Source organism: Furipterus horrens, unplaced genomic scaffold, assembly GCF_987537825.1.
Source record: "Furipterus horrens unplaced genomic scaffold, mFurHor1.1.pri manual_scaffold_6, whole genome shotgun sequence".
NCBI classification, from domain to species: Eukaryota; Metazoa; Chordata; class Mammalia; order Chiroptera; family Furipteridae; genus Furipterus; species Furipterus horrens.
In genome coordinates, this window is record NW_028327176.1 from 102,034,649 (window position 1) to 102,047,662 (window position 13,014).

Consider the following 13,014-nt stretch of genomic DNA (forward strand, 5'->3'; position numbering starts at 1 on the left):
TTGTCACACAGGCTTCTACAGAACAACACTAACTATGCTGTATACACAGTGAATGGAACATTTAGTCACGATTCTTCCTGTGAAGGGAACTGTTTTAGGGAACTCCTTTTCCACTGCTGAATGCACTTGGGTTACCTCACTGTGTAAATAAAACAAGGTCGTTTGGTATTTTCTTCCCTGTTTTACCTCTTGTGTTTGAGGATTGCCCATGACACACAGTGTCACCTGATACCTCTACAGGTGTTTAGGACCCTCACCACCGCATCTCTAGTTCCCTGGAACAGCATCCTACAACCAAAACCAATAGCTGCCAACTAGCTGTACATCTAAATCACCTCTACACATAGTTTGGTGTTTTATATGTTACTTGTTGATTGTGTTTTAGCTGTTCTTTAGATACTGTGCTTTGGGGACAATTTTCAGAGACCGTGATAATGACAAAAAAAATCATTTCCAGGAGTGTCCCATAGTATGCAGAATTTACCAAATTTTATGACCACAGAAACTTTCTTTTCTTTCATAGTATCTCATGGGTATAGTGCTCAGAGGGAAAGAATGCCTGGGGAAATGCTGCTTTAGTAAAATTACATTGGAGAATCAACACTTTAAATAACATATTTGTGACGGGGAATTTGAAAAATATATTGCATCTAGGGAAAATAACTTTAAACTAAAATAAAGAAGGTCTGAGTTGCTGGGAAGATACTGCATACAACTGCAAGTGCTTCTCTGAAGGGTCTAATATTTCAGAAAAGATGTTGAGGGAATTGTGAAAGAAGAATCTTTTCTAAAAGTGGAGAATAAAGTGAATCGTTTCTCAAGGTCCCTCCTGAATTTATGATTCTATGCAAACATATAAAATAAACCCCTTGGAGTAAATTATATGTTATTATTCACATTACTCACATAAGCATAATCCTTTAAGCAACAAAATGTACTCTACTGCCTTCTTCTCTAATTAATGGTCCTTTTGACCATGAAAAATATTTAAGATGATTCTCATAACAACTTATTACAGAGGAGTCTGAAAACATCCCACCCTCATCACCCATAAAAATTATAAATATTTTTGTTACTAGGATTAACTTGAAAAAAAAAAAAAAACAACTCTATGATTTCACAATTAAAATGAAGGGATAATTTGAGGTGTAGCCAGACCCAAGTCCTCACATGTATAAATGGAATGGACTTGCAAATGGCTATTTTGCAGGTGTGAAAAAAGGCAGAGGAAATAAACATAGTAAATCAGCATCAGAGATGACAGTCTAATACAGTTCAACTTTATCCAGTCTTAGAATTAACTTCAAAAAGTGTTAGACAACACATTTCTCTTCATGCTACATTTTCACTGGTTTAAGGCAGGAGTTAGCAAAAAGCATGGATAGCTATGTATGCAAAGTATCTGAATGTATTCTGCTCAAAATGGGCTTTCCCACTAGTCTGCTCTGGCCTCTGAAATTTCACCATTTTTTGCTGTAAGGCATCATTGTCTCCAAATTTATTTCTAGGTATATATTAACTGAGAAAATAAGATTTGAACCCATCAGCACCTATAAAAAACTTTAATATAATGGAGTTCATGAAATTAGTTACTTGATACCTAGCAGCAGCCAGGGGAGGTGAAAATAGGTGTGATCCAGGTTATATCAGTTATGACACAGAGGAGGGAGCTGGAAACAGTGCCTTCCATGCAAGGCCATGAAATGTCCAGAAAGTTGACCAAGAAGCATTCAAGAGCTAGGGAAAGGATGCCAAAGAAAGATGAGCCGCAATAATTGAAATATTCAACTTCTAGGGGCAATATTTCTTAGTGTTAAGCCTGATAAACAAAGAAAAACAGTTAAAAAATTTAGAAGTCCTATAAATGGCTTATATAGGTCTTTGTCAAATGAGTGTTTGCCCATTTTTACTACTGTCTTCAAGGATTACCCACATTAATCCTGCAGGAGAAAGGGTCTCTGCTTAAATTCATTTGACGTTGACTTCAGAAATTTGTGCCACTGGCTTCAGCTAGTGTTTTACAATGAGGGGCCAGGAACTCAGGACCGAACTCCCTTGCACCTGAACCTTGATGACAGTCAGCATGGGTCCACCACAGTGTGCAGGAAATACATTGATAAAGGCCAGGAAGTGGCATTTTCTTTGGCTCCTTTGTTCTGGTCTCTCTTCAACCTCTGGCTCTGCCTTTCCCATTTGAGAACCAATCCATACCCCCCCACCCCCATTCCTTTCCTGTCATATTCTTCGGTAAAAAACATACATTTGGTTGACACACTAAGATGTTCATAATCTATTCAGTGGGAGAAAATTTAATTATCAGTGTTAGAAAACATTTTTTAAGAGAAAAAAAAGAATCGTGAAAAAAATATAGGAAGATGTATGTCAAGGGGTTAAAATTAAAAATTATGAATAGTGATAGTATAGTTACTATGTTAGTGACATTAGGAGTAATTTTTTTCTTTACTCTTTATTGGGGTGGTATTTGATATCTTTATTGCCTAATTATGTAATCTTGTGTTACTTTTATAATATATAGTCTATATTTTAATAAAATATTTATTAGAGATTACATATAACATTAGTGAAATTTTACACCCCTTCATTCATTTATTTGTATAAATATTTGGTGACCACACATGATGCGGCAGGCCCCTACTAAGTCCATGACTTACTTCCCTTGGGGCTTTACCATTAACAAAGTGCATCACAGGACCTGAGATAGAAGATTTTTCTGCAAATGACTCCATTCGTTGCCCTGCAATCTCACCACACGGGTGGCAGCTCCCATCTGTGCTCCCGATAATGTGCCTAGCACTGCCTTAGATGTCTGTCAGGTACATGTTGGGGCACCAGGTGAAACCTTGGGGATTTAGCCCCAGTAATTGTGCCTCTTCTTACCCACCATGTGCCAGTGCTCTGAAATCCAATAAGCATAAGTCTGAACTTCATAATGATTTATTTTTCTGTGTTAGCAGCTCTTGGTTCTTAATGTACATAAAGCAGTAATAATACCAATACTAATATGTTAGAGATCAAATCTGTATTCTAGTGAACAGATTTGGATTACTTTGGTATGTATAAAGATGTAGGATTTTATATGCATTAAAAAGGAACCTGTAAGCACTTTGACAAAGTAGCAATCAAGAAATAAAATAAATAATTTGGGGGCTGAAATATCCCCAGTCCAGGTGCTAATGAGAGTCTTGCCTTCTCTCCAGGGGAAACATTCCCAGCCTCAAAGAAAACTAGTGATCAGCTGAGGTGAGCTGTCAAACAGAATTGCACATACACTCTTAGGTTTTTCTGTCATGGTTCAATATGAAGCTATAGAAGAAATAAAATAGTGTTGTTGTTTTGATCCACTTAACAAGAAATATGGCAGAAAACAGAAATGAAAAGAGGAATGGAGGAAAGGGGATAAGAAGTGGAGGAAAAAAAAGGAAGAAAAGAATATAATATTTTCCTCTAGAAAACCAAGCCAGCAAGAAAGCAATCAATTCAACTCAATATCTTCTAAGCCATGTAAAAAAGGGGGTAGCGTTGTCTTTTGAGAATAATAACCTCTGTGTCAACTTATTCCTAAGCATTTCAGCTTGAAGAAAATTGACAAGTCTAAGGTAATGGGAGAATTGTAAGCAATAGAGAGGTCTGCTTTAATATTGTCTTAAATTTTACTATTAATTTTTTAGAAGTGTCAACTGTCGTATAGCTTTTTTTCCAACCAACTCATCTCCTCTGAACTTCTCAGTAATCAGTTTCAAATTAATTTATCCTACATTCTCTCTAACCAACTCCCCTTAGGCAAAAGAGATGACAGGCAAATTTCATGTAATAATTACTATATTAATCGCCAGCATTCAGTAATTTTCTATCTCAGAACACGAGGCCCCTCCAAGTCAAATCCCAGACAATGTTGCCCAGCTCTGGCATGTGGTCTATTCTTCCCTTCCTCTCCTGGAGGCCCTACCATACTCCCCTTCTAAGGAAGCCATCAGCCCCAAATTCTGCAGATAATCAGGGTAGCACCTGGTCTAGAGATTAGCTCAAAAGCATTCAGACACTTTAAACCCCAGAGATGAAACTAGAACCTTAGAGTCCCATCAGCATTATTACCTAACACAGGACCTACACAGCCTTCTCAGATGGGAAAACCTTTTGTCTGCACCCTTCCTGCGGACGTTTTATTTCCTCCTCTAACCCTCAAATTCTACTGTAAAAAAAAAAACAGGCAAAATAAAATAACTTCGGAAAACAGTCAAAAATCCCCTACTTATTCCCCACATTTAAATACTCCTGCTTTGAAATCATACATCTTTACAGATCATGTTAGCTGTGATTAATGCTTATGAAGTTGCCATCAGTGATCAGAGTGGTCAACATAAAATACATGCAGACTTTTCAGCAAAATACTCTATTCACTATTTCTTGAAAAGAAATGAACCATACACACCAGGTTTGAGAAAATAAATACTGGGATGATCAAACAGGTTAGACACACAGTTTGGCTAGAAACTCAATGCTTCAGACAGATCATAAACTGTAATTTTACAGTTTTGTGTTATTCTCCTGCTGGGTGCCTTCCTTGTTTGACTCCTGATCTGAAATTGTTTCTGAGATGCCTTTTAAGCATACATTGATAAGCATTACCTGATAGATTTTGGCTTAAACTCAACAGGAGAAAAAAAAATCCAGTTAATGTCATCCATTACTCTCTGGTATTCAGAACAAAAACTCTGACAGAAAGTCTCTAACTTGATCTTAATTCTTATATCCACAAAAAGAGGGGGTAAACCCCTGAAAGTGAATTAAGAGCCATTGTCCCTGTGCCCTATGAATCATGCCTTGGCTGTCATCATAGTTTTCATTAACTGGCTCTGCAATCCAAAGTCCCATTTTCCAGACACTGAATCTTAGAATCTTTTGTTTCTTAGTTATTTTATCCCCTTGTTAAAACTCACCAGTTTAAGGGCCTGCCAAAAAGAAGTTTTGGGCTTCTCAGGCTGGAATTTCTCAGATCTTGCAATGGCTTCCTGTTGGTTCTTTCCGAAACAACACTAGTTACTCTGCACCTCAGCTGGTTTCAGACATTAGCAAGTAAAAGGTATTCACTTTCTACGCTGTCTTCTTCTCTCCACCCCTCTGTTGAAAGGACCAATCATATCATTGGAAGAAATAATCTCATCTTATTGAATTATGAGGAGAGATGCAATTTTTGGAAGCTTAACTTATTGGGCATTAAAAACCCAGCAGCAGCTACTTGGCTCTTACAATTGATCAGAAACTAGAATAGTGCTATTTGCTGAATGTACTTTAAGACACCATATACTTGCCTTTTTCTTTTCATATTTAAAAGTCTAATATTAATTTTTAAATAATCAAGAACTAAATCCTCATGCTTTTATTAATCATCTGTTTTCTTAGCTTAATTTTATCAAAATGTACTCTCTTCAATGATCTAATATAAATGCTTGAGAAACAGCACTAAAATAGAAAAAGAAAAGCTTATAAATAATTTTTAGAGTTTCTTTCTATGAGTTTGGCTTTCTTTTTAAGTTCCTCATATAAGTGATACCATGGAATATTAGTCTCTACCTGGCTTATTTCATTTAGCATAGTGCCCTCAAAGTCCTTCTATGTTGTAGTAGAAGGATTTTGTTCTTTCTCATGGCTGAATAATATTCCATTGTATGAAAATATCACATCTTCTTTATCTCTTCACCCCTTGGTGGACACTTAGATTTTTCCATATCATGGCTATTATCTATCTGATCCCATTTTTGAAAAGATTCTCAGCAAAGGTCGTGCCTCAGTTCATGTCCCATTCACCCACCTACCCTCCACCTGGAGATAAGATACCTTATTTTCAAAAGCCTGAACTTGGAAGACAAGTTAGTCTTTTTAGGATGTGTGTTGTTTATTTTTTAAAACTTAAAAATTATATGTCTCTCTAAAGAAAGATACTGGAATAATAAAAGTAGTGAAAATATGCTTAAATGGGGGGAGGGGCAATACAAAGAACATTGACTTCCTTAACTTGCATGTGATTTTCTACTCATGCCAGACCACGCCTTGTCCATAGATTCATGCTTGCCACAAAATGAAATCTCTGACTGTGGCTTTAACAGACCCAGGATTAGTTGTATTTAAAATTTGTATGAAAAGATAACTAATGCCACAGCATCAGTTCATTCGCTCATAAAATAAGGAGTAGAAATTTGAATTTATTTTTATTTCATCTCTCTTGTTTCTAAATTCCTCAGATTATTAGTCATAGTACCCTTTTCATGATCCTTCAATACAACTTTAATTTATAAGCTCTTTATTAAGCCTTGGGTTCCACATTTTTGTAAAAGAAGATATTTCTCATCCATTTATTTTTCCATAGTATCCTTTATCTGTCACTTTGACTTACCAGCAGTAACCCTCAAGAAGGTGGTTGGAAGTTAATGCAGCTTCCCTGGGATTTCACATATATAAACTTAGGCTTCAGAACAGATACAGAATTGTTCTTCCTTTTACAGCATCAATACTTACTAGTTGTGTGCCTTTGGGCAAACTTCTTAAGATGAAATGAGTTAATGTAGGGAAAGTGTTTAGAACAGGGCTTAGAAAGGTTTGCTGTCAAAATTTAAACAGGAGTGTAGTGAGGATGAATGAATCCCAAGGACCTGTGCAAAAGGAACCATATGACCCATGTGATCAGGCAACAATAAACAATCATTGTATATGAGCACCCACCCACTCACGTCTGTGCTAAAAATAAGTCTGAATTAATGCGGAAAGAAAGCAGTGGAGAAGATGGGTTCAAATATCAGGTCAGGAAATTCTCTAAACCTCATTTCACCAGAATAGAAATGGGAATAACGACACAATGCCTATGTTAATTACAGGGTTGTGATGAAGAATAAAGGATATTTGGCCTGTAAAGCACACTGCTCAATAAAATTAGTAATAGTTTTCTGACTACCTAAAGGAAGAAAACCTCTTTGAGTGCAATCAGGTTATTAAAAAGACTTTGAAATATATTTATCCAGCCTTAATAGACTCGTAAACCTCACAGCTTGTTCTCTAGGAGAATGTGACTTTTGTCAAGAAGACTATCTTTATCCCCTATCCTCTATCCCCACCCCCACTCAGGGTCCCCCTGAAAGTTCTCTATCCCCCTGAAAGTTCCCCCTCTCTAATCACGGAGTAGCTCACTGGCAACCACCTCCCACCTTTAGGTCACTTGAGGGCTTTCCAAAAGTCACCTCACTAACATAAGACACCTTAGGAAATCCCCAGGATTTCCCCAGCTCTCTGCCAGAAGATGAGGAAGACCACGGATTACAACTATCACAGTATCACAGATCACAACTATCATTTCAATGAGAGTCCAATTAAATTAAGCACCTGGGTCCTCTTCATATCAGCTCTCCTGGGATCTTACTGGTACTTTTTATTCTTTTAAAACTAAAATTATAAATTAATTTATTAAAAGAACTATACATATATCTCTATTAAAATTGTTGTTACTAGTTACTATTCTAAACTGTAAAGATATTTTTAATTACTCTTTACAACTTCACTACCCTCCCCCCAAAAGGGGGTAACCCATAAATCCAACAGGAGGTGAATGGTTAGTTAAAATATGGTATGGATACTGGAGGCCATTAATGGATATTTATGAAAGCTGGCTGGTTTGGCTCAGTGGATTGAGCGTTGGCCTGCGAGCTAAGTGTCGCTGGTTCGATCTTCCAGTCAGGGCACATCAGAGAAGGAAAACTCTGACTCCAAAAAACCTCCGCTGCCTTGCGGCATACCTCTTCAGGGGAAAGGCTAAGGGAGTAAACCCTGACAGAAAATCCGGAGCCGGAGTCCCTAAGGTGGTTTGACGTTGTAGTCAACACCGGCAACTCCTGCGGCGCACCTGAAGCCAAGCTGTATTGACTCCGTCTTTCCCTTGGACCCTTCAGCTGCGAAGAGAGGGGGGGTCTGCTGCATGGGCAACAGCAGACCCTCCATATCACCCTGCCCAGGCTCTGTAGCTTCAGCTTCACTGGAGAGGACACTCCAATGTCATCGCAAGATGTCGATTCAACACGGGAGGAGACAGATACCGTGTCACTCCCGAGTCGGACTGCACAGCCATTCTCGGCGGTGCAGATAGACTCTTAAGAAGCTACACCATTGTCTCTCGAGACGGAGGGCTGCCGAAAAAAAATAATAGCATGAAGAAATGCTTATAGTACATATTACACATATAAATTAAACTTTTAAAGCTGTATGAATGCTAATAATCACAAACATGTATATAAATATTTGCAGAAAAACTACAGCAAAATGTTCATTGCAGGTAGTAAAATTAAGGGGTTTTTTTTGTTTGTTTTTTTCTATTTTTGTGCTCTCTTCTCAAATGTTCTATAGTTGTCTATTGATTATTAAAGCAAAGAAAAATGTTTAAAGAAAAAAATGAGGATGGAAGATTTTAGATTATTATTCTGAGAAATCAAAAGAAAATAATTGTTTCAAAATTGTTTAGCAATTTCCTTAGTTCCCGCTTCACTGCAGCCTTTCCAGCGGGGCATGCTGCATGTGTTTCCTAACTGATTTCTCACCCTGTATGGAAAACCTATGGGCCAGTTAATCAGGTATCTCATTGATTCCTGACTACCAACGTGGGTTTGTGCCTGTAAACTTTAGCACATGCACTTTGTTCTGGGACTCTTTCCACCGTTAGTCTTATGCCATCTCTGTCATGAAGTATGTTCAGCTTTCCCAACTGGAGATTTTTGTTTTTGTCATTTTCCTCTGAATTGTAGCCTTGTTTGCTTTACTTTTTGCTTGTGCATTTTTCTGATCCTAGGCTGCAATTTTGACCTAGAAGAAAGGCTCTAAAAGCGTGATTTAGCATTCTGGTTTCTTGGTTAATTTGTAACAGTCCTACTTTATTGAAGGTCAGTATGCTTATTTCAGGAGGAAGAAAATAAGCTTCTTGGAATAAAATGAGTAACAGCAAAAACCCATATGATTCTCTTAGCCATATTATTTATGGGGAAAAGAAAAATCAAGAGCCTAGGCTTTAAACCGAGAGAAATCGGGCCTGCATTTCTCACCCTGCCCCCTCAAATTCTCGGGCTTTCAATTACATGAGCAGATGCCACCCTGACCTGCCACTCCCACCTCTGCCCACCAGTGCTGCCTTTACCTCCAGTTCTTTGATGACTCTTTCCAGTGTCTATTTCATTACTGATCCACCCTGCTTCTACTGACCCTTCCAACTGCTCTTCCTCTTATCTTTCAGTCTCCAGCACTGATGACTGTCTCATTTGTTATCTACCCCCTGGTAGTCTCAGGTGGAACCTTAAGGCAGCAAAACATTTCCTCAGGCCATGCAGCTCGTATAGCCCCTCAGCCCTAATCACTGATTACCTCCCAAATATAATCACACTGGGGATTAAGGCACCAACATATACATTTTGGGTGGACAGACACATTTAGTCCAAAGCTTATATCAATGTTAAAATTATCAAAATGATAATGAGTTCCTTTCATATTTTCTGGGCCTTCTATCTATATTTGCTAAAACAAATATTTATTCTTTATGTAATTAAGAAAAGAAAATCTACAGCAAGTGCCAGTTTCTACATCTTAGAAAGTCTCCTGCTTCCAGCTACCAAGGTTTAACTTGAAGAAAACCAATTCTACTGAGAATAAAAAGGGAAGTTTGTGAACTGCAAAGCAAAGAAACAAACAGAAAAGCAACTTAAGGGAATGAAAGTATCAAAATGCTATGAAGGCAGCCAAGACCCGAGAGGCTGAGATCACAGAGATGTGCTTGACATTCTTCTATGCTTTTCCCTTCAAGGCAGTTGCTAATTCATAAGTACTGTGGTCAAGGATGCTCAGACGTTCAGCAAAAACTGGATAACAGGAGAAATTTTAAGTAGCACTTTCACCAGGCTCAAGCGTCTGGAAAGATATATTTGGAGTTTAGAGCTACCAGTGCAATCAGAACTTGACCAGCCAAAATACTGTAGAGAGAAGCTCAGAAAAGTGAACTTAATGTCTATGGTCAACAAAGAGTACCTGATAAAAGGCTAGAAATCTCAGCAAAATTATTGGCAATCTCATTGTGCCAAGCAAATAAAACACTGGAGTTATCTGTCTGCTTATTGGGTAGGATGCTTATAACCAATCCAAGGCTTCAGAATGACTGCATCCTGTATTAAGATAAGGTGGAAATAGATTGGGTCTTTGAAATGACTGAAATAAAGCTTAGAATCAATTTAAACACTGAAGTAAGGTGATCTGCTCTTCTCTGGAAGAAGAGCCTCTATAGAATTTCATACACAATGGTTGATAGTCAGGAACTACCAGACATACATATCAGGAAAAAAGGAAAGAGATAGAACTGATGATAAAAATACAGGAATAAAAAACACTGGAATTGAAACAAACAAATGATTTACATTTGTTTACAAATGTTCCAAATTTACCAAGATAAAAATTTTACCAGAGGAGAATCAACAAGTATAAAATGGAAATTCTAGAACTAAAAAATACAATTGAAATTAGAAACGCATTAGATGATAAATTAAAAAGAAAATTAGACACTAATGTAGCTTCAAAATACAAAGCTGACAGAATAACAGGAGAAATAAACAATTTCCCAATCTAGTTTTTAATAGAACTGTTGGCAGCAGGGAAAATAGCATCAGAATATTACTGGCATTCAGCAACCTTGGTACTTGAGTTCTGGATGAGAAAGAATTCAGAGCCAAAGGCTGGGACATGCTTCTGAGAAGGGAGAGCACACTAGGACCTCCGTCCTAAGGGCTTTTAAAGATGAGCATGTTAGAGGAGGTCCCAGGGCAGGATCTCAATAGAATATTCATCAGCTTTCCAGGTGTGTCCTTTCAGGGTTGTGATCATCTCCACCGACTGGTTGGCACCAGTGCAGGGGGTCCTTACTCAATGCAGCTGGTCCTGATATCAGCCATGGCATCATTTGTCTGGTTTTGCTGCTTTTCTGGGTCTGGAGCTGATTTGCAATTGAGGCCTAGATGTTATCCTTAAGGGTTAACTGTTAAGGGAGTGGTTTTGCAAGGGCCCAGATGGAAGCCACATGAGCCCACTCTTCGGCCCCTTGTTCCTTCTCCAAAGGTTCTACCACATCACTAGTGACATACCAGGGAAGGAAAGGTCAGGGGGGGGCCTGAACTGTATGACTAGTAATATGAAGTCAAGAGATCTAAACTGCATGGCCAGTGATATGCTAAGGGAGGAAAGCTTACCCTGGGGTGAGGTCCTTGTTTTCCCAGTTTTGTCCATTGATAGGCACCGGGGACTTTCTGCCCTGGTGACCTTCTGTACCTGGCCCATTGTTTTTGACCTGCCTACCACATACAAATGCAAAATAAATAAATAAGAATATGGAACTGTGCTGTCCAACTTAATAGCCACTAGCCAAATGTGGTTATTAAACACTTGAAATGTGGCTAGTGCCATGAGAATTACATTTTAAACTTTTTATATACATTTAATTAATTTCATTCAAATTAAAAAACTAGAGGACTATGAAATAGTTTTTGTCAAACACAATTTTATTGTTTTAGTAGGGCTTCATTTCACTTTAATGATTACATTGAGCAAGATATTATTGCTGTATGTAGAAAATGTGTCAGGTAGTTGCCCAGGTTAGTATTAAACATAAAGATGTCATCAGTCTCCTTGGTGTCACCAGACTGACTAAGTTGAAAGAGTTCTTTTCTGTAAACCCATGTAACATTTTAATGTGTCTATTTGAATATTTTATATATATAGCAAGGATTAAAGACTTGTAAGTTACATAGTAATTAATTAAATATTTATTGTAATTATATGCAATTAAATCATTTTTCTAACTTAAAAACTTGAAATTCAGTCTTCCTACAGGTGTAGAAATGAATAGACACACAGGAACTAGAACCATAACTTGTATAGTAACTTTTTTAAAAGACTGGGAAAAAGGATGCTGCAAATTTTATAATAAATGTCTATTTTAACATTTTTTAATGATAGAACAAAGCAAAAATAACTGTTTGCTGTATAAAAATCTTTTAAAAAAATATAGTGAAGGTTATTTAGAAACATGTTCAAGCTTATATAAGAAGTGTATTTTCAACATTCAAAATAGAATTAGCAAAACTAGCCGCTTGAAATTAGAATTGGATGTCCAATAAAAAGTGTTAAACAATTTTTAACAAGAGCTAGCCTTGTAAATTTGTTGAGCTATAAAGGAGCTTGACTTTTTATACAAAATATAAAACGTTTTTAGATAAAGATATAGAAAAGAAATAATAACTTTAGATATAAAAATTCTGCTAGAAAGTTACAAGAAAAGCCCAAAATTTTAGCTTTTGCAAAATGTCTTTCATTAAGCCATCAAACCATTACCAATAAAACACAAAATCTGTCTAAAAATATGAGAGATCAATTGATTGAAAATTTGAAAACCGTACATTGTTTCCTTTAGATTTAGATGAGTCATACAACATAACAGACTCTCTGCTTAATATTTTGGATATCTAATTTCTCAAAGGAGTTGTTTCATACACACACACAAAGTTGAAAATGTAAGGTTGTGGCATATTCTTAAATCGTTTACATCTGTCAAAGAAAAATTTCAACTAGATAAGAAAAAATAGTTTCTGCCACAATAGAGAGCGCTCCAGTTATATTAGATAAAAAATTCATATTTATTAAAAATTTAAATCATAGACTCTTGCTTTCCTCATTACTTTATTCCAATGTGTGATACATATTGAAAATATTTGTGCTTATCTTTCTGAAACAATCTCTATGAAAAATGTCAGGTGTAGAGTTGTTAAAATTGTGCAGTATATTTATGCAAATGCTAGAATCCATCATAAATTTATGGATCTATTGAAAGAAAGAGAACACAATAAATTTAATTGCCTATGTCCTTTGCCAATGTTTATTGGTGGAATTGTGCAAGATTTTAACAAATACTTACTGTATTGTTAACTCCAA